This window comes from Eretmochelys imbricata, chromosome 27 (genome assembly GCF_965152235.1).
Source record: "Eretmochelys imbricata isolate rEreImb1 chromosome 27, rEreImb1.hap1, whole genome shotgun sequence".
Classification (NCBI taxonomy): Eukaryota; Metazoa; Chordata; order Testudines; family Cheloniidae; genus Eretmochelys; species Eretmochelys imbricata.
In genome coordinates this window covers 12675706-12698692 of record NC_135598.1, presented here as the reverse complement: position 1 = coordinate 12698692, position 22987 = coordinate 12675706, and the positions used below count along the sequence as shown (strand labels likewise).

The 22987-nt window shown below is 49.8% G+C and overlaps 1 protein-coding gene across 1 annotated transcript in view; it reads right to left on the bottom strand.

The window, feature by feature from the left end:
• CDK12 (cyclin dependent kinase 12) overlaps nucleotides 1–22987 on the bottom strand; it is a 70904-nt gene that overhangs the window by 10778 nt on the left and 37139 nt on the right. Inside the window, exon 14 of the transcript XR_013344616.1 lies at nucleotides 9840–9975. The gene's annotated coding sequence lies outside the window, so the exon portion shown is untranslated. The remainder of the gene's footprint in view (nucleotides 1–9839; nucleotides 9976–22987) is intronic.

Below are 22987 nucleotides of genomic sequence, written 5' to 3'. Positions count from 1 at the left end.
AGGTCTGCAGTGATTTCACCCAGAGGGGTTCAAATCACATCTTCTGGTCAATCCACGCGCCTAGGTGTGTAGACCAGGCCTCAGCCATCGGGCTCTCAACTCGCCGGCTGCTGGCAAACGGGAGTGCAGGGTACATGGGGGTAGTTTAAATTTCTAGACCTGGAGGAGAGGGACAAGGAGCAGCCCTTTGGCTTTCTTAGCCCCAGGGCCAAAGCCGTGGGACTGACCCCAGTCATCCCGGCCTGCGGAACCAAGAACCAACTCCAGCTGCCTTGGGTGAAGGCACAGCGGAAACACCATGAAGCTAGTAGAGCAAGCACCAGGTGGGGACTCAGGAGATCTGGGGTCTTATCCCAGCTCGGCCACTGGGTGGCTAGGTGACTGTGCCTCAGTTTCCCCACCTGGAAAATGGGGATAACAATCCTGCTCTCGTCCGGAAAGCACTTGGAGATTGACTGACAGAAATAAGGTGAACCAGGGACGATGATTATTGGGTTATTACCTCTTGGGAGTGCCTCCGATACAGCAGTGAGGGAAACCCTTCTCAACAGAGTCAGCCACTGAGACTTTGCAGGACATGTGGCTCTCATCTTGGCTGAAGGGTTCTCCTCCTCATAACCCTCTTAGGGCAAACTTGCCCCCTCCCCCAAGCTGGCTAAATGGCAGAGGCTGGAATATTCATTTTCATTTCCCCCCACACCCCCCCCTGCTACCCCTTTTCCCTCCGCGCTGATCCCCAGCCAAGAGTCCAGAGCTGAAAGTAGCGCGTGATTGATGGCAGTGTTTTCACGGTAAGCGCACCCTGTAGTCCAATCCTTGTACCTTTCCCAATTCCTCCCTTGTCCCTATTCAGAGATCATGTTGTCTCATGTTGGTCCCAGAGGCACCATTAATTAAAAATACATCCAATTAAATGGCAGGTGAAAACGTGCAATTCCTGGCCCATTCCACCCCGGTCCCCCTTCCGCCTTGGCTCAGCTGCGCTTTGATTTGAGCGAGAGGAATAGGGGAGGGTTCTCTGAACCTCAGCCAGCAGCGCCCGGGCCAGTCTGTTTGGGTGGGTGCACGCGCACTGATCTCCCTGGCTGGTGGATCATCAGCTGTGCCCTGCTGCTCTTCAAGTCGCACGGCTCCCGGCTCCCCTTGGCCACTTGGGGTGCCAGGGCCGAAGCTGGGACGGCTGGGGTGGGCCCCGGTGAGCAGAGCTGTCGGAGCGACAAGCCGGTGCAAAGGCTTCTGCAGGGTAGAACACCCCTGCCCAAATACTCACTGTGCCCTCCCCCCGAACGGATGGGACAGACAGACAGAGGATAACAGGCCTGGTAATGATGTGACAGCTGGGATACGAATGGCTGAATCTGGCAAGATGCTCATTACTGATTGTGCCCACGGATGCGGGGTGGACTCTGTGCCAACTCCCCCCTGCCCTTACCGCTGGGAGAAATGAATCCTAATGGGCCAGTGGAGCCAGGGTGCCCGGTGGGCATTCCCTCTCAGGGTTGGGGAGGGCGGGGGAGACGGGAAATGCCAGAAGGCCACGCAGGGTGGAGGGGAAGCCAAACGGTGGGGGTGGGAGTGGAGGGACACATGGGCTGATGGCAGAGGCCTGACTAGAAGCTGGAAGACTGAGACAGAGGGGGCACAGACACCTAGCCAGAGAGCGGGCATGGCCAGTGGAGAGAGGACTGGGTGGAGACACAGGAGACCTGTGCTCTAGTCCCAGCTCTGGCACTGATTTGCTGTGGGACCTTGGGCCAGTCATTCCCTGCTTCTGTGCCTCAGTTTCCCTTCCTCTCTGTCTGCCTTGCAATTTAGACCGTCAGCTTGTTGGGAGCAGGGACACTCTCTTACCCTGTCTGTACAGCACCTAGCGCCCAAGGGCCTAGCCCCAGCTGCAGTTGCCGGGCACGCCTCTGTTGCAGAGAACAGCAGCTGGCAAAAGTGACCAAGTGGCTAAACAACCAGGAGCTTCCTGGCTCGCGGGCTGCTTGTCACTGTGACGTCCAAGTGCCCTGCAACCCCTCTGCAGTCACACATTAGCCAAGGAAATGACAGGCAGGTAAACGGCCAGGGCCAGACACAGAAGCCACAGACATGGAGACAGTTGCCAGTGGCCGGGACGCTCTGGTGGCTAGAGCCCTGTGTTAGCCACCAAGGAGGTGGGGCAGGAGCAAAGCAGGGAACTGGCCGGTGGACACACCTCGCCAGCAGCCAGGACCTGTGTACCCGAGGCACGGCAACTGTGGAAGCAGGCAGGAGGGGGCCGGTAGATTGGGGCTGGGGGAAGGATGAGGGCCCCTGCTCCATTTAGCTCCCGGACAGGAGCAACCAGAGTAAATACAAGAGACAGGTCTGGGTGGGAAGGGACAGGAGGCAAAGGAGTGATCCGAACAGGGGCTGAGGTCCTGGGCCAGGAGGCGGTTCAAGGGGGCCAGACCATTTGGGGCTGGGGAACCCGCAGAGCTTCGCCGGCTTCACTTTAACGCTAATTGGAGCTTTTAATCTTCAGTGACTTTCCGCTCGGGGGGCCGGCAGGCGCGCCAGCTGTGCTGCAATTCCACCCGCGCCGGCTTTTTAATCAAGCCGCCTTCGCCGCGGAGGGCTGGGGGAAGGGAGGACGCAGAGCAGGGTCGCTGAGGCCAGACGGCCTGCTAGCCCTAGCAAGGGAAGCCAGTGCGCCTGGTACCCCCACGCCCAAGACCTGAGCTCAGAGATCTCAGGCCAGGGCCAAGCCCGGGAGTTCAAAAGGCGGCTGGGCTGGGGAGGTCTCATTCCAGGCATCCGGCCTGCACCGCGCTCCACCCCATTGTAGCAAACAGCACAAGGACTGAAAGAATCCCGGAGCCAGACTGCCAGGCTGGGTCCCTACAGCTCCGGGCTGGCCTTCAGCAGCGGGGTGGGGGACAGGGGAATCTGACGCTGCAAGTTCAGTAAGTGAAGCTTCCTTGGCAGATTACTAGAGTCTGATCTCCCATGTAGCATGGGCTAGAGACCCTTCCCCAGGGGTCCCTGCCTCCAGCCCAGATCTTACGGCTGAGCCAGAGCAGAGCTTCTAGAAAGAGACATCCAGTCCTGAGTGGAAGACTCCATGTGATGGACAATCCACCACAGCCCTAGTGGTTAATTCTCCTCCCTTCAAATTCTGCACCTTATTTTTAGCCTGAATCTCTCTCTGCTTCCACTGCCAGCCATTGGCTCTTGCTCTGCCAGAGTGGAGCCTTCTCCCTGTCTAGCTAGTTACAGATCAAATCGCCTCTTAATCTCCCGCTAAGCTAAACTGATCAAGCTTCATAAGTGCAAATCACGCAAAGGCGGTGAGGGAACAGAACAATCCGGTGAAGGTGGCCACTTGCCCCGGCTCGTACGTGGGTTTTCTACAGCACCTGCCAGCAGAGTCTCGCAAAATGGCGAGATTTAGGCTGAAATTGACAACGCCGCCTACGGGATTTGCCACCCAGTTCTCCTCTCAGCCTCCCTCACCCTACCCCATGTCTCTCCCTCTCTGGCTCAGGGATGTGACACTTTTGAGCTTGTGGAAGGGTGATGGTTAAACACAGGGATCGGTACTGAAGAGAGGTTTGCAGGCAGCTGTCCCCGAGGCCACCTCGATCTTTCAGAAAGGATGACCCCGTGGCTAGGTGCTAACCTGGGACTTAGGAAACCCAGGTTCAATTCCCTGCTCTGCCACAAACATACTGTATGATCTTAGGCAAGTCACTTAGTTGCTGTGTGCCTCAGTCTCCCCACCTGTACAGTAGGGATAATCAGGGTGCTGCGAGGATAGATACCTTAAGAGAGTGTGAAGCCCAGTCACTACGGCGATAGGGCCACATAAGTAGCACAAAGAGAGATTTCTTTTTCCCCCCGAGTGGAAATGCAAGATCAAGCGCCACATCTGAGCTGTTCAAATTGTTCTTTGCAATTAACCCTGGATTGGCCCTGCCAGACGGGTGCCCAATTGCCAAGCTCACCATGGCCCTGCTGAAGCTCCTCACGCAGGCTCCTCTAGCACTGACTCACCTCTGGGTGGCATCCACAAATTTAGCTCCCTCGCTGTCTTCGATGAGAGAAGCAGGGACTCTGGAGAGCTCTGCAGGGCCTTTCAAACCACAGCCCAGGGCAGCAGGCTCCCAACCCTGAGGGGTGTTGAACCAAGCCCCAGCCATGGGAACCTGCATCGAGTTTCTGGTTTAATGTCTGGGTTGAACAGACAGAACCAGGGCTGGGCAGAAAATAAGGGCAGAAAATTGAATGAACTTTTTTTCAAAAACTTGGCTCTTAGAAATTCCAAATTTTGAGGCATTTCTAGGAGCCCCTGAGAAACCACTGAAACAGAAGCACATTTCATTGACATTTTCCCCCACGTGGTGGAGGGAAATTTGGGTTCTGTGACCTGTAACCCAGTAGTTCTCAACCTTTCCAGACTACCGTACCCCTCCGAGAGGTGGACTTGTCTTGTGTACCCCAAGTTTCATCTCACTTGCTTACAAAATCAGACATAAAAATACAAAAAAAAGTGTCTCAACCCACTAGTACTGAAAATTGCTAACTTTCTCCTTTATAGCAGGTTTCAGAGCAGCAGCCGGGTTAGTCAATATCTGCAAAAAGAAAAGGAGGACTTGTGGCACCTTAGACGCTAACAATTTTCCACTGAATGCATCTGATGAAGTGAGTTTATGCTCAGATAAATTTGTTCATCTCTAAGGTGCCACAAGTCCTCCTTTCCTTTTATATCATGTAATTGTAAAATAAATTGCAAAACCCCCCAACCCTCCCCCCAGTTTGAGTAACACTGATATAGTCTAGAGAGCAGTACAAACAAGTCACTGTGTGTATGAAGTTTGAGTTGGCACTGACTTCGCTTGTGCTTTTCACGTAGCCTGTTGTAAAACTAGGCAAATCTCTAGATGAGTCGATGTGGCCCCGGAGAACCTCTGTGTACCCCTGGCTGAGAACCACTGTTCTGTCCCAAACACCCTGAACTGGTCATTAAATGAGTGGGCCGGGTGGCTTTTTATCTATCATTCTTTTATCAACCACCCCTACATTACCCTAGTATCTGAGCTTCTCCACAATCTTGTATTTATCCTCACAACACCCCTGGGAGGCCAGGCAGGGCTGTAATCCCCTTTGTACAGATGGAGAAACTGAGGCACAGGGAAACTAAATGACTTACCCATGGTCACCGGGGGGGGAGGGGCGCTGTGGCAGAGCCAGGAATTAAACCCAGTTCTCGAGCCCCAGACTAGTCTCTGAGGATGCTGCTCCAGCTGTCTCTGAGGATGGCTGTTTTCTCAGCAAGCTATCTGAGCGTAAAGTAGGATGAGGTTGCTCTGGATCTACACGTGCGTTCTATGGATCAACGACTGGTCAAGAGCAACACGGGAAGAGGGTCTTGACAGTTAACTACAGGTTGAGTTCAGCAGGAATCCTGCAGGATTTGCACACACAAGGTCTCGAAGTGCGTGTTGTGGGGTGGTAGGTACCATTCAAGGTGCCTGAAGCATTCGGCGCTGATGCGTTTCCGTTTGTCGCTCGAAATCACCCAGCCAAGGTTTCATGCAAAAAAGTTCCCACCGTTGCTGTCTCCACCTTGTTTCCGGTGTGATGGGTTGCCCACTCTGTGCCCCGAGTGGAGGGGTAATGAAGAGGTGGGGAAAGTTGTGATCAAGCCAGCACTGCAGAGAGACGCTGTGGGGAAGCAGGCTGGTTCGCAGGCTCTGGCAGAAACAGGCATTCTGGGCCCCTCTTGTGAGCAAAGCTCAAGAGGAGGCAGGGGAGTTCAGCCCGATCGAGGAAGATGGCCGTGCAACACATTGTCCTGGGCATGCTCCACATCTCTCTCTAATGGCTGGTCCACACACGCGTCTGCTACAGCTCCCACCTAGGAGATTTCGGTAACAGTCGTGCTGAAGGTTGCGAGTTCAAATCCTGCTGCTCGGCAGCACGAGCACAGAGCCTGTTACTCCGGCAGAGAGGAGCGTGGCGCGGCTCTGAGCACGGACGACACATATCTTCTCCGCACGGAACGGTCCCATGAGCACAGAGAGCCCAGAAGACCACCAGACTATGGCCAGTCACTGTCTATCTTCAGGGATCATCTGGGCCCCGGCACTGTAGTGTCCCAGAGGGGCTAAGTGACATGCTCATGGTTACACAAGGAGTCTGTGGCAGAGCGTGAAATTAAACTCAGCTCTCCAGAGTCCCGATTCAGGGCCTTAAGCACAAGGCCAGCTCTCCATCGTACTGGCTCATACAGGCTGCATACAGGCTGCAAGGGCTTTTCCCTGGAACTGCCATCTGCTAGATCCAGCACAGGAGCCTCTTTAGGCACCTACCTCCCCTCCCCGTTCACCAACCACTTTCCCCAGGTGGCCTCCCCCGTCCCATGCGGCTTATGAGAGCCATGAGGCCAAAATTCATTGTGCGCAAGCCAGGCCCCTCTTGACCGGAGGCCAAGTGTGAAACGCCAGGACAAGTGGGCAGTGGGGAACAGAAACCCAGGTCCCACGCGGATGGAAGCTTTGACAGCAGGTCGCTCTCCCCAAGACACAGCATGTGGGAGAGGAATGCAAGCAGGGATGGAAAAGGGGGTCTCTTGTTAGGACGCACAGCTGCCTAAGAGACTCCAACCCAACCCGCATGTGTGGGAAGGGGGGAGGGGGAGGTTTACTGGTTTGCAGTGCCCTCGTGTGGCCAGAAAAGAGACGGGATCCTCCACAGATAAACACAGCCGGACACACACATGCACTAGAGTCCTGAATGTCATTGGAGGAACAATATCTTCCGTTCTTGAGTTCGGGTACAAGTAGAAAGTAACTTGCAAACTGCTGGAAGCTAGCAGGGCTGGAGGGGGTGACGGGTGACCCATAGAGAGCTAGAGGGGTTGCAAACCTCTCAGACTAGCGTCTGGGCAAAGGTATTTGAAATCAAAAGCCCTTCGTCGTTAAAGCAGCATTCAAAAAGCATGAGTCAGGCCCCAAACTATCAGGTCACCAGATTGACTTAAAAACCGGGGATTTTTTTTAAAACAAATCATACATTTGGGATTCTTTCTTGGCCTTCTGGTGTCCGAGCCAAGAATTCATGTTTTTAAGATTTCTCTGAACCATGAAGACTAGAAACTTACTTTGTATTTGAGAGCCGAGATTCGCACCTAAACCAGGGACTCTGGGGCTTTGAGAAAAACTGCAAATATTACAAGAAAAGCACGAGCGTTGGCAACAATGTTTAAGACCAATTTTCTTCCCCCCACCCACCTCCAACCCATTCGATTCACACACACACACACAGCCCATCAGCTTGAAGTGTGTATCAGGGATAGGTCACCTAGCATACACAGAGCACACCCCAATACAGGATACAGAGGGCACATATTATACATTAAATAGGTTGATATAGATCCTGCACTCTTGGATTACTCCCTTTCCTGCTCCATTTTTCACCTGCTGTCCTGAGCCAAACAACTCAACCTAATCACGTCAGCATCTGAGCTGCACTTTGAAACCAGCAGCATTCTGGTGGCTTTGAAATTCTTTGGGTGTTCACACAGCCCCTGCAGGATCCCTCCACCTGGCACACATGAAAGCATTTATTTTTGCAAATCCCCCCGCCCTGCCCCCGTAGTGAGGCAGGGAACTGTCATTCTCCCCGTTTTGCAGGTGGGGGAAACTGAGGCACAAAGGGATGGCGTGACTTGCCCAGTGTCCCACACGGGAGCATGACAGAGCTGGGGTTTGAATTTTGAGGTCTAGAACCCCAGTCTAGTGACTTATTCACAAGATCAACCTCTAGTCCAGTGTCACCCAAACTGTTCTTAAAAAAACTGGGAAAACCAAAGACTCTGCATGCAATACAGTATCAGTTTTAATAAACAGGTTCCAGGCCTAGAACATGCCACCAAGCATTGCAGCCCACTGGGTAGAGCACTGGACTGGGAGTCAGGACGCCTGGGCTTTATTTATAGCTCTGCTGCTGACTTCCTGTGCGACCTTGGGCAAGTCTCTACCCTACCTGTGCCTCAGTCTCCCCCTCTGTAAAACGGGGGGATAACAACACTGATCTTCTGTAGCAAAAACCTGAAGAGCTGGGGATGAAAAGCACTAGGCAACAGTTATGCATTATTATTAATGGAGAGTTCCTTGGCTTTTTGCATTGAATGCAGCAGCGATCATCCATTTGAGAGGACAATTCTTTTTCAAAAGGTGGTAGCAGCTTTGGAAGGAAACAGGTCATATTACAGCGGAAACCTGTAACGCAGATATAAATAGTATCTGGAGGGAGAAATGTAGGTGTGAAAATTTAAAGTGACAGACTAACTTTTGTTAACTTTAAATGTGCTCGCTATGAAATCCTGACCACAGTGCTACACGGTCACTGTGCTGAGAGCGACATCTGGTGGCTATTTCATGCTTCCACATATGGCAGGCATTACTGGGTGATTCCGAGCCCTTCCAACACCTCCATTCCCAGGGTGCATCTACACTGCATTGTACACCCAGGTGTGTGGGGCCCGGGCTTGGGGACATGGTGTTTCCATGCCCGTGGCTTGAGCATCCACCCTACATTGTAAAGCTTGGGTTTATAATTGCAGGACCCAGATCTCGCAGCCGGGACCTGAGTGCTTGCTGTCCAACGTCCGACTGACTTGTGTGTGGACGGAAGAGGGGCTTGGGCTCAAACCCGAGTCAGAGCTTGGGCTTAGTGTGAATGTAGACATACCCTCAGTGTCTGGAAATGGATCCATAAATTAGGTGAGGATGGATCCACAAAGGACAGGTGCGGCCTTCATTGCTGATCATCTGCAGCCATTAACTTGGATCCTGAATGTTTGGTTTGCACCCAATGCCCCAGCCCACTCTTCAGAACAAAGCAACGCCTGCTGTGGGGAGCAGATTAGGGAGTAGCTGCAAACAGCTTCCTATGGCCACAGACTGCCCATTGGCTCCCAGTTACGGTGAGCTCTGAGCCGCAACGTCCTGATCTGGATCCAGACTCTGTAGCCAGTTCATATCTAGTACAAGAGTCTGACCTGTAAGTAGCAGCCCTGCAGCCTACCATGTGCAAGAGGGACATGTCATGGTGTCAGAAGCAAAGGCACTCAGAGGAGAGCACAAACAGAAGGAAAGCAGCAACAAAGGTTGCAGGATCAGTCTCATGAACATGCCACTTTCAGCGCCCCAGAGAACTTCAGCTTTGCCACACCTCCAGATAGGGACTGGCTACAGAGCTTCTATTCCAGAGAGCGAGAGAGACTAGAAATGTGTCTTCAGTTCACTGCTAGCTCCTGCTATTAGCAACTCAGGTAGGTTACACACGGTACCTTCTCCTGGCTAAACAGGGTATTGCAATTTAGCGTTCCATTCCATCTCCCGCTGTAAGTTTTGCATTCCTACCATTTACAAATTGTGCTCTATCATGCTGTCTTTAGCGCTCAGTACGTATCAGTCTCTGGATTATGCTGGTTTTCTAATTACACGACTAGCAGCCCTACAATGGGATCCACAAGCAGGGCTCCCAGGTGCTGCCACAAAACAAACAAACAACATTAGCTGGTAGCAGTAGAAGGCTGTTATCCACTGGGAACCAGCTACCAGCGGGAAGACACTTTATAAGCATGCGAGACTTTATCCAGTGTGGGTTGGCTTAGTGGCATCTCATTTCCTTTCTGCCTTTATAGACTGTTCTAAACCATTCCTTGCCTGCCTTGAGCTTTCCCTCTCCCTAGCACAACCCCCGCCCCCAGTTAGCAGATACACAAGACCACATCACAAGAGGACAGTTTGCAACCAGCCCTTGCAGCTGGGGTTGGTGCAGCTCCTCGACCATTGGTTACTCACGAAGGAAGAAGGCTTAAAGATGCCAAGGTGCCATGGGCCATCACCCTCCACAATGAGCAGGGACTCTCAGACGGGCGTTGGCTAAAGGCATACTCCAGTCAGGCATCAGCTGCTAAGAGACGTGCCAGCACCCGACCTAAAACAAAGAAGAAGACTATACATGAGGGTGTATTGAAGGAAGGGGCTGCACAGTGAGCCTGGCCATCCCCGAAGGGAGGTTATTCAAGCCTCTGTTAAAAGAAAGAGGGTGTTGAATCTGTTCCTAGCACAAAAGAGTCCTGGTCCAGCAGTGAGGCTCCCTGGAGATACTTCAGTAAAACATAGTAAATAAGAGTAATTTAGCACAGACTACCTTTCTCCAGCATGTTCACTGGTTATATTTGTTCACATGTACTGAACGTTAAACAAAAAGGGGAGTGCTTTAGACAGTCTTGGAAAAACCCCTTCCCTTCTGCTCTGAGAGGCACTGCACAAGTTAGTGCAACACCGCAGGGTGCAGAGAAAGTCCCAAGGAACAGCCCACGGCTCCCATTGCCTTTACTGTAGCCCAAGTCAAGAAAAACCTTTGCAGAGATTTAAACTGCCCAGCTGCCCTGTCGACATTTTATAAGAACAACTGCGGTCTCCCCATGTTATGGCAGCAGAGAAGTGGAAGAGGAGTAATGAGCATTAGCCCTTCTCTAGCAGCACCTGGGATTCCCAGAGGATCTCAAAGCACTTTACAAAAGGCAGGTCAGTCTCATAAAACATTTCACAGGTAGGGAAACTGAGGCATGGGGACTCACTCAAAGTCACTGAGTGAATCACCGGCAGAGCCAGGAATAGAACCTAGGAATCCTGGCGCCCATTCTCCTGCTCCAGCCACTAACCCCTACTCCTTCCTCTTTCCCAGTAGTACATAAAGCTGCAGCACTCACAGTTATGGCCCTTAGTGAAAGAGCAACAGGTGTTTAAAAATAACCTTGCTGGAAACCGCAAGACCAACGAGGCAGCACACACTGATTTCCAGCCACTACTTTGGTATTATTATTTGTATTTCAGCAGCATCCAACAGCCACTTTTCAGAAGCAAGGCTCTGTTGGGCCGCGCACAATACACAACAGTCAGGAGATGCAGGCCCTGTCCGCTTTGATTTCAGTGTTATGCTCCGTTTCCTTTTTCTTCTCAATCATCGATTCACATGCATAGGTGATGTGATTTATTTTCATATAGACATTTAATAACAACCACCCCTCACTCTTATATAGCATTTTTCATCAGTAGATCTCAAAGCACTCTACAAAGGGGAGCAGTTTCATTATCCCCATTTTACAGATGAAGAAACTGAGGCCAGGATTGGGGAAGTGACTTGCCCAAGGGGTCACCCAGCAGGCCAACAGCAGAGCCAGGAATAGAACCCTGGTCTCCTAAGTCCCAGCCCAGCACTCGATCCACTGGACCACACTGCTACATTCACTGAGACTTTAAAAAGCTGACTTTTTAGAAACACATATTAGGACCTCTCTAGCCCCTCATTCAGAAAATATTTAACCTCTCCATAGCTACGACAGCCCAAAGGCACCACTTGCTTAACTGTAACATCCATGGAGCTGCCCAGGGACTAAGTTGAGCATGTGCCTATGTGATTTGTAGAATCGGGTCCTGTGTGCCAGAATTACTGCAAATGGCTAATCTGCAGCCAAACAGCAGCCGTGAAGGACGCGTCATTGACTCCTTCAAAGCCTCACAACTAGAAATCTGAGAGGAGACCCCATTAGCCAGCTCTTCCTCCCCTGCTAAACAGACCCCATGACTATCAGCAAACTAGGGACCTGGTTCCACCACAGTGAACATAAGAACAGCCATAATGGGTCAGACCAATGGTCCATCTAGCCCAGCATCCCTGTCTTCCAACAGTGGCCAATGCCAGATGCTTCAGAGGAAATGAACAGAACAGGTAATCATCAAGCGATCCATCCCGTCACCCATTCCCAGCTTCCAGCAGTCAGAGGTTTAGGGACACCCAGATCATGGGATTGTGTCCCTGAGCACCTTGGCCAATGGCTACTGATGGATCTATCCTCCATGAACTTAGCCAATTCATTTTTCTACCCAGTTATATGTTTGGCCTTTACAACATCCCCTGGCAAGGAGTTCCACAGGTTGACCGTGCGTTGTGTGAAGAAGTACTTCCTTTTGTTGGTTGTAACCCTGCTGCCCTATTAGTTTCTTTGGGTGACCCTGGCTCTCGTGTTATGGGAAGGGATAAATAACACTTCCCTGTTCCCTTTCTCCACCCCATTCCTGATTTTATAAACCCCCCAGAACACCTTTGAAAAGCATGGCCACGGTAGCTATTTTTACTTGCCAGTGTGGATATAATCATGTTAGAAACCCATGTTCTAACCTAGGGATCTACCAGGCTTACAACATGGGGTTAGCATGTGGCCCACCCATTTCCCCCCACCCAGACACGGTAAAAGAAACATGCCACACCCACATGGTGGTTTTTGGGGTAGAATTCCTCCTCCGTCCAAGACTTTGCAGCCTGGTGTCAAGACAGTGGTGATGTGTTGTCCACACTACAGCTTTTAACTCTATTGTACCTGGGGTAGAATCACAGTGTAGACAATGGGATCAAATTTAGGAGCCTAAGTCCCATTGGCGCTTAAGTCTCATTGAAAGCCTCAGTCTCTTCAAAAAGGACACTGAGGTGCTTTTGAAAATGTTACCAAGTACTGTAGAGGTGACCTGAAGAGGAGGTGGGATGGAATTTAAGCCGGGGGCCTCCTTTTTCCCCCTCTTTAGGATAGGAAGAGAAGCATTGAAGGGTTCTTTATATTTTTATTGTTAAGGGTTTTCTTCCTGCCTTGTTGTTTTGTTTTTTTTTTTACAGTAGAAATTCAAGGCTTGTCTGAACCGGGTGCCTCTCTCAGGACTGAAGACTTAGCGCCATGACGACATCATGAGAACCAAGCCAGTGAAAGCTGAGCCATTGACAGGGGAAGACATTCGCAGTCAGACTATTGGGTGGGTGGGATGGTTTGCGTCAATAGCGATTGACAAATACAAACGGCCTGTTAACATTTTGGAGAAAAGAAGCCTTTGCTAAAGAACGCCCATTATTCAATTAAAGTTAACAAAACCTCCTCAGGGACCCTCTAATGAGTTCTCCAATGAAGTCAGGACACCAGAGGTGACATTTCTAATAGTTTTAAGGTTAAAAATTTTTTATTTATTTTTACAGTTTCAAGCTGTCAAGTTTACATCATTAAGCAAAATAAAGGGCACAAACCCAGTTAAAAACAAATCCTTCGCAGGTCTCTAATTTGGCTACTAAAATGCCCAGCTAACCGGCTATAACAGCACCTCAGAGTACCCTGGGAGCAATAATACTTTGAGCAAACCCATCAAACATAACCTTCTGTAGTGGATCTTGCCTCTCCTTGCCAGCACACATTCAGGCAACTAGATAAGCTGAATCTTGCCTCAGTGATCCCACCTGATTCACAGTAACCTGGGGACGTCCTGTCCCTTGGCTGGAAAGGATGGGATGGCAGCAATTAACAAGTACCCACTTTCTGCAGTAACATCTCCATTTTTCATATTCCCCCAAATTGGGGTGTTTCAATTTGGATATGCTGCTACTGGGCCTCATGGGAGTTACAGTGCAGTTGCCGAAAGGTCTCCATTCTCCTATCTCGGGCAGGGTTCCCAAGTGGACATCTCTCATAATGCACCATGGCCAGGGATTTCCAAGACACATGGCTTCTGCCTCTCCAAGAAGAGAGATCATGGGAGATGTAATCCAATCAGGCAACCTGGCCTTTAGAGGAGAATGGGAGCATGGGGCATTTGAACTACAACTCCCATGAGGCACCACAAAACCAGATCCAAATCAAAATATGTAGAGTGTCAACTGAAGTTTTTTGGTTTCCAAATTCTTGCTAAACAAAAAAAAAGTTACCATTTTTCATGAGGGGAAAAAAGAAAATTCAACCAGCGCTATTAAAGACTATGCCACGGACTGCAAGATTGGGATCACAGAGTATGCAAAAGAAAGCAGTGATCAGACAGCTGTAATTACTGAGAATGGCAGGGACCAGTGAGGACAGAGCCAGGAATGGCCTTTTTCAGCAAACAGGCTATAAACGTATTGAACCTTAAGTTGTCTTCTAACCAGAGAGCTGTCCTGGGCCAGTGGTCACCATGGCTTGGCCCAGGGGCTCAGTTCCACTACCAATGTCCCACCCTGCAACATGGGCTAATCAAGATGGGCCAGACCTTTTTGCTATAAAGAAATGGATCATCATCCAGTCTCTGAGAAGCAGGGCACCTGCAGTAGACGCACCCTGAAAGGTGCCATTGGTTACTAATCTATGGCCTGCATGATGCTGGAATGCAGGATGGAGGATCAGAACAGTTGCTTCTTGATTTCATGTCCAGGAATCTAAGGTTTCACTGCACTGCCCTGAACCTGATCTGTAGCAAAAAGTCTTAAAAATACATAAAAGATGGGATTTCTGAATTTGATTCATGAAAATATGAGGACCACGTGCACACACAGACACACGCCATTAGTCGGCAAATAATCACCTGTGGCTGAACCACTTGAATTTTGGACCTTCAACTTACGTATTAGATCTGATTCAGAGTAGAAGGGACCATTAGCTCCTTCTTTGTACACACAGTGCCAAGAACACAGAGTGCAATCATCAGATAGAATAGAAATGATCTAGCCAGAAGCAGGGCAGTTCTGTTACCAAAACGTAGGCAAGAGGCTTTTCTTGGAGCAGAGCTAAAGCATTTAATGCCATTACCCTCTGCTTTGGATCTTAAACCAGCAGTATTGCACCATACTGTTTTAACCAAATGGAAACATGATCTTAACTAGACAAGGAGGAAAAATAGGAGTTTGCCAACATGTACAATAACCAGATTCCAGCTGGGTTTGCACCATTCTAGTCAGACCAAAAGGGAGGGATCTGTATGCTCATTCTGCCTCATCTTGGGAGCAGCAAGGGCATAGCTAGCCTGTGGAACTCATTGCCCCATGATGTCATTGCAGCCAAGAGTTTAGCAGAATTCCAGAAGGGATCAGCCATCTTTATGGAGAACAAGAGCAGCCAGAGCAAAGATTTTAAAAGTAACCAAGAGTTTTGGAATGTTCCTGTATTAGGGCAGAGCCAATCTCTAAGTGTCTGAAATTAGGAAGAAATCTCTCCAACCAGCAGATTAATCCATAACCGCCTACTGCAAAATTTCTTGCACCTTCTGGTATGGTGCACAAGACACTGGACTAGAGGGGCCATTGAGTTGATCTGGTATGGGAATTCTAAGATGTCCATGATAAACATTCAACGCAGCTTTGGTATCTCTACTGCCAATGGACAATGGATTTGGGAAGAAGGGGCAGGAGGATATGGGGATCTCAGCTGGGAGGGGAAAGGTACTAATAGGCCCACGGGAGAAAGTGGAGCAGTGGACATAGTGGTGGGAAGAGAGGGAGTTAAGTTCAGTGTTGGGGTTTTCACTCTGGCATTAACAGCACAGTCCCACAGCCACTACGCAAGCAGCCAGCTTTAAAAGCCACTTTGACACCGCACTGGGGAGATACACGAAGCAGCGCTGTGCACGATCGATACTGGCAGCGTGACGAGACTGATGGGAATGAAGCCCGGGGTTGCCAAGGCCTACATCACTGCAGGAGACAGAGAGAAGAGCCTTTTGGCTTGCAGCAAATCACAAAGTCCTCACAGCTGTAATGGGCCGCTAAAGGCTCCCGCAGGCCTTGCTCAGATCTGCTTAAGGCGAGGAGGGAGAGTTTTTAAAGGGGAAGAACTGAACATGAAGACAATTACCATTGTTCATAGGAATCTGCTAATGGGATCCTTCAGAGGGGCGACCCAAAGGATTGAAGATTTAACCTCCTTCCCGCTCCTTAAACCCAATCTAATTAATAAGAAGTCGGAGACGCTTTATTGCTTGGGGAACGGGATGAGACTAAATCAAACTAGGGCATCTACGACACAGCAGAAGGGTTTGCCGTTGGATCGGCCCTTAGGAAAAAGCAGAAAGGGTAGGAAACATGGGACTTTTAAATTTTTGGGGCCAATAAAATAAGCAGGACTCTAACCAGTTTGACTGTAAGCTCTATGGGGCAGGTAATATATCTCTCTGCTGTCTGTACAGCACCCAGTGCAACTGGGATCTCTAGGTGTTACCGTAATGTAAATAAATGAGATGTTCAAGACATCCAGAACTTGTGCATTAGAACATATTGCACCAGCAAGAAGCAGAAAACACCCTTGACTGCAAACTAGAGAGGTAATGGGATAAGTCTTCAGTGATGGGTCTTACTTTCCAGGGGGTTTTGCTTCTTTTTGTTACAAAGGCCCCAGATTTTACCTTCCACGGTCTTTTAGTGCCATTATGTCAAATTTGGGCCCAGCAGTCCATTGGTCCCATATAAAAACTGCAAAAGCAGCCCCAGTTATGAACCTGCATTCTCAAGATAAAGGAACAGTCAGCCATACATCTGTCTGGATATTTTTTTAAAAAGAAACTATTGCTACTTGTAATTCTCCTCCTCCCTTCCAAGATTCTTGTAACAAAGAGCCAGGAAAAATGACATTTACTTTTCCAGTTTGTTTATTTTGCACACTTGACAGTGCTTTGAGGCCAGTCAGTTTCCCAAGGTGTTTGCATGGGTCTTTCACAGAAGTGATGGAAAAAAAGACTATTTAAACCAGCTAGGAAAATGTGATTGTAAAACCATAATTGGCAGGGAGACTTGGGGCAAATACAGCAACTGCTGCTTCCCCTGACACCTTTTAGATGGACTACCTCACGAGTTAATTGCATCCCTTGAAGTCCTGGTGAAGCCTGTTTGAATGAGAGCAGAAGTATTTGACAAGGGACAAACCATGGGTCTCACATTCCCCATTTCAGACTGTGACCCACATTTGGGGTTCCTCACTAGGCTAAGTGCTGAGGAAGGCATCTGTATAGGGGTGAATGAACAGAGTATTAGCTATACAAGGCAGAAAATCAGACTCCAGTTCTCCCCAGTGCAATCAACAGCAGGAAGAGTCAGCAGAAAGAGCAGTCAGGGGATTTAGTTGGATTAGATGAGATGGTAGGAAATCCATCTGAGCCTTGGCTATACTACAAGTTCTATCATTGCTATTTCCAGTTGAGAGTTACAGATCTGATTTTTCCCCAACATGAGACAACCTGTGGGAAGCGGGACCGCTGCTGCGTGGGATGGAAGGGCAATAGAAGTGGCCAAATAAAGTACCTTAAAAAGCATTTCAAACGTATTCCATTAGGCCAGGATTGTCAGAACAGTGGGCTGATTGTTGGTTGGCTAACGGCTCAGTTTTGGTGAACACTCGCTTAGTCCAAACTCGTGGGAGGAAATCTCTTTGGTAAGGACTCCTCACCCCCGCTGGTAAGGGCTAAGACGACTCCTGAAACATGAGTCATCCCGGAAGTCCTCCAGCAAAAGGGACGATGATATGATTTGACAGTCCTAAGGCAGTGGATAAGGCACTAGGCTGGGACTAAGGGGACCAGGGTTGTATTTCAGAAGCAATAAATGTGCTAGGGAGTAGTGTTACTTCTGACTGGGGTTAACAAACAAGCCACGGCCTACAGTCTTCCTCACACATCATAAAGCAACAAACAAGTGTGCGGGCCCTTTAAACATAATCATTCCCAAGTCACCTTTAAATTGTTCAAATCTACTGTAAGTTCTTAAGTGGGGGAGCAGTCTTGAGGTGAACACCACTTAGACCCCAAATACAGAGTACTTTCTCCTGGGGGTATTGGTAAAGGGTTCCTGAGCCTTCCCCCCAGGGCACTAGTGCAGAACGGACACAGGTAAATGAGGATTAATTCCCAATTTGCTGCGGTTTAGGGCCCAACCCCCTTGTGAAACCGGCTTCTCCAACTGTATGCATTTGCAGCAGTGTCCACAACGCGCCAAGCACTTCCCAAAGAGGGGGCCATTCCTGCTCCACTGAGCTCAGGATTTAAAGAAAGTCCACAATGCCCCAATCAGGACAAACCAGCAGCTCTGGGCCTTTTCATTGGCAAAGTAGGCTAGGATTGAGGGAGCCCAGGAAACAACTCCCATAACCTTAGAGCACAGCCAGGTCAGCAGTAGGTACAATGGCGGGACAGCTTGCACTGCGGCTGCCGGTTCTGCAACCAGGAGCTCTCAATCCAGCAGTTTACATGAGTACAAAACACACAATGAAGAAAGCTCAGTTTGTTGGTAAATGCAAAACATCATGGGGAGGGCGGGGGGAAGAGAACAACTCAACAGGACAAAGTAGCTCAGTGCTCAAATTTCATCTACCTTAGAGCTTCCCTTTTGATGGAATCATCAACCCCCTCTTTCCCATAAATGCTCCACAGAAATTATGATCTAGGATGTGTCTCAATCTTACTCTCCCAAGAAGTGCCATAATCTTTGATGTCCCACCATGTGGAACAGATAAAGCCTCTCCATGAATTATCTGAAAGACCCAGACAAAACAAACCGCACAGAACTCTTTCTGGCCGGAGTGGACCTTGTCTGGACTGGAACCCGCAATCAGGGTGTTAACAGGCATTTCAAACCTTCTGGTTCCCTGCCCCATTCCACTGACCAAGCCATCTTCCTCTGTAGCTACAAACATCAGAGCCTCAAACTAATGTGATACTGGGAAAAATCAGCCTTGGATCTCTCTACTTCACCCATCAGGACCATCATCAGCTATGAAGCACCCGATTCTCAGCCATGGATCCCACCATCTTTCCTCACACAAGTTTTCCACTGAAAATCAGTGAGAATTCTGCTTGAGTAAGGAGTACAGCCTCAAGCCTTGTGTTGGTAATTTTAGTCTTGATGTGCAAGGCAGAATAGCTGGGCCACAGGTAGGATTAGGGTTTCAGCTACATCCAAAAACCTTTTCAACGTCCAACAGCAAACAAAGCAGGGCTGAACTGAAGATGCCCAACTGCATCTTCCTGATCCCAACCTTTAAAACATGGTATCAAAACGCCATTTAATTCTTCATACTTAGCAGCTCTCTGCCAGACTCATTCAGTGGGGACATCAATCAAGTCTGAGGCAGTCACATCGCGGGTGATGGATGGCAATGCAGATCCTTTCCGTGGTGTCCCATGGCCAGGTAACAAGCAATTTGTGCTAAGCGAATGCATGCTGCTGGGAACCTGCCAAGGCTGTCCAACAATAAATGTCTTTCAGATAGAACTTCCCTCACATAGACTTATAATTCAGCTGGTTTTTACAGCTACCAAGAGTTTTGCAGAAACAGGGAAGCAAAGGAGTCCTCAATCAGGCAATGAGACACATCAGTCTCTAAGGGTCTAGGCTGACCAATCTGCCGGCTAACCTCTACATTGCATCCCAGTAAGCTCGATTTTTAAGGCTCCCTGGTGGAAGCACTTAAATCCCGATTATCCTTAACGAGGGCTCCTGCTTTATTACTCCCTCTGTTTATATCTGAGCAGGTGTGGGGGCACGGGAAACAGCTAGAGTTAACTCTTCACCCACTGCTCTCTGCGCCTATGCTGGCAAGGGCATCCAGCCAAAGATAACATGGCAATTGCCATAGGGTTCTGGGCAAAACCATTCAATGTATTCATGGCTGTGGATTGTCACTTCGATTTGAAGATAAAAATGTGCTAAATCCAGTTTGATCTAGTTCATCACCTCTTCCCTTCCCCTGGGCTCATTCATGGTCATGGCAGCTGCTGTAACAATTAGATTCACAACACATGACAGTAATCCTTTTACGGGGCTCTACCAACTCCCCCTTTCTCTAGAAGACGGGAGCTAGCATCACAATAGGTAGATGAGACCCACTGAGATCATCTCATCTGCCCCTCTGCAAATGCAGGAGACAGGCCCAAGGGAGGGGAGCCTGGGTAGCAAACTGGTATCACATCATCTTAGTTTGGATTCTCTCTTGCTTGGCCTGTAGGCTAAGTTTTGTCCTGGAGTCCTTAACTCGCCCTGCTGGACCCATCTCTGCCTACACGCTTTCCCACAGCCTGCAGTGGGGACACACCAAGCCATGCTGTGATGCTGAGGCTTCTCTTGGGAGCGGAGGTGTTAAATAAGATGCTTTTGTTTCTAAACCTCCCCCCTCAAAGCTTTATATTTAATCTGGTTTCCGAGGAGAACCTGCTCTGCCTGCCCTGCTCTGAAAATGCAGTGACTAAACGCAGGAGCTCAGGCAGAACTAATCCTTCCATTCCCTATGCTCTTCTGCAAACCGAACTGGAATTGCTTGCACGCAACTCCAACGGCGCGGCCTAAACCCAAGGGAGGGATCTCCTAAGGGCCACAGTGGTGGAAGACCAGCCCACGTGGTGAGGAGGGGCCTCCCCTCCATGATGGGCAAAGGGCCGCTTTTTAATGTGTAAAGTCTCCCCACTGCCATGATTGGCCAACACCCTGCAGACTAGGCCCCCGTGTGGCCCTGGGGATGGCTCAGAAGGGCAGAGGAGTCAACGCAGCAGGCCAGCTGCCCTGCTAATAAGTCACCACAACAGGGGCAGATCCCTAAGTTTTGCCACTGCTTCCAAGCGCACAGCAGAGCATGAATCCCTGGTGCTGCCTCTTTCCCCGGCACCCACCCACTACAAACTGATCTCTTTTAATAGCGTCAGAGGCAGGGGGGACACCAACCCAGGCCTCTGCCAGGAGAGAACAGGCCAGATCTAGGATTAGGGACTCTAAAGTCCAGCGAGGACTAGATGATCTGCATGCTCCTGATGGAAATGCCCTGATGATCCATCACTGCTGGCACCCTGCCAGCAGGACAGAGAATGCCTGAGAGATGCCCATCTAGCAGGATGGGTGAGCAGACCTCTAGCTCAGGAAGGCGCTCAGGCATCGGTGCGGTGAGGACCATCTAAGCACCTGGATTGCCTGGGTCCAGTTCCAGTCTGATCTGAGCACACAGCAACCCAGTTTCCCTTCTTGGATTCTACCCCACCTCTGCCAGGGCAGGATTTGGCCCTACAGTACGGTCTAACAGGGAAATCACCTGTCCCAGTCAAGAGAGTCTCAGGCTAGACACACCCATCAAGGACAAAGGTCACTCGGGAAGGACGAGTTTAATTCACCCTGGAGGAATGAGCCAAATGTTACAATTCTGACATGCGTCTGGTGGCTTTCCCCAGCTTTAGAGGCCAGGCTTGTACGGCTGTGCCGTGGCTCTCCATAGGGGTGGAGCACACAAATCGCAGAGAGCTAATGGAATCCTCTGGTTTTAGCAGCTGCTTGGAGCAGGGTAGGAGAGAGCTATGCTATGGCTTGATTTGCATGAGTCAATACCCAGCATGCTTTGGCTCACAGTTCTGGTGTTGGGTGCAGAGCAAAAGTTGCCTTCCGAAGCATGCCACGTGGAAAGGGCAATTTTGTACATAAGAGGGGATGGGACAGGTGGATAGCAGTAAGGACGGCACCCCCACGCACACACTAGGAACAAATGGTACAAGTCTCCCTACTAGGCAAGGGCCACGCTCAACCCTAAGAGACTGGCACTGTGCTGATCTCAGGCAAATCAGCCCTTTAGTGAAAGGCTGTGATGGCAGCTGAGATCTTTGGGAAATCTGACGAAGGCTGCATCTTCAATGCAAAAAGTGTGTTCTTAACTCAGGTTACAATAGCAGTGAGGACACAACGTGGCTCGTCACTCAGGTTAGCAGCTCAAGTTAAAGCCTATACAGCAGCTTATCTGCTAACCCACGTTAAAAGCTGAGTTGCTATGTCCTCCCTGCTATTTTAACCTGAGTTAAGAACACATGCAGTGTAGACACACACAGAGTCTGGCACTCCCAGGAAGGTGAGAGGGTTGCTCAGGCCACACCCACAGGAGGGGAGGGATAGGAGCCAGGTTTGCCTCCTCTCCCTCCATCCCCTTTCTCCCCTTGTTGCAGTAACTCCCACCCCTTTCACTTGTTACTGAGTCCCAGCAGCTCTTTGCCAGGCTCTAATTTTAGATCCCTGCGTTTCCTTCCACCCTCTGCTCCCTGTTCTCCTCTCAGCCCTACCACCAGCCAGCTCGCCCACCTTCATCTCTCCTTCCTCGTTCTCCCTTTTTAGGCCCTTTCCAATTCTTGTTGCTGCTTTCTCATCTAGGTCTCCAGACCATGATCCCCACACCGAATTAGCCCATGCTCTGGTTCTCTCCTTCTCCCTCCAGCTTGCTGATGCCACCATCCTTTCTTCATGGCCCAACCATGTCTCCCCACCTTCTGAAATTCTTGCACTGGCCTCAGCTCCTCTTTACGTATCACCTCCTGCCTAGTCAGACCCAACCTGGCTTCTGTCAGCTTCTTGGGTTTGCTCCTTCACTGTGTCTTCATGCCCCCCCCCCTTTTTTTTTAAACCTTGGGAAAGGTTTTTCCCAGCAACATGCAACAAATCCCATCCCCTTCCCCTCAGATGCTTCAGGAGGCAGACCTGTTCTGGAATACATGCCGGTAACCCAGACTGCACACCTGTCTGCTCTCCTGCAGCTATTTTGGAATGGACTGTTCCCTTTGTTCATAAACCTCTTGGCCCAGGAAGTCTGTTCTGGTTTGGCATGTTCACTAGTTGGGTGTGCACGATACACACCCAGTGGCATTATAATAATTTTCTCTCAATACACCTAATGGTCTTTCCTCCTCCAACTCAGACCTGGCTTGGCTTCTATTTCACCACTGCTTCCCCTCCTTCCATTCACTGTGTTTTCCCAAATTTGTCCTCCCCTTATTTTTCCCTTCACCTGTACAAACCTAAGATTTAAGTGTTGCCCAAATAAACGAAACGCCCCAGTGTCCAGAGCCTGTCCTCCACAGACCTAACCAGAGTAAGCATTAGAAGAGCACAGGTAACTTACACACTTCAAAGCCACAGTTCTGAGCGACAGACAAGGAGATTCAGGGAAGGATGGAGACAGACTCCTGGGGCTCTGGTATTGACTCAATTGAAAAGGATTCTCTCCACAACCTGGGCCTTATGAATGGACAATGGTATTTCAACAATGCATCTAAGAGGCTGGGACTATGTGTTGGTGCATTATGGCAAATCCTATTCACCCACACCAACCAGCATTAAGGTAAGACCCACTTACCGGTATATCTGGCCATTCAGCATC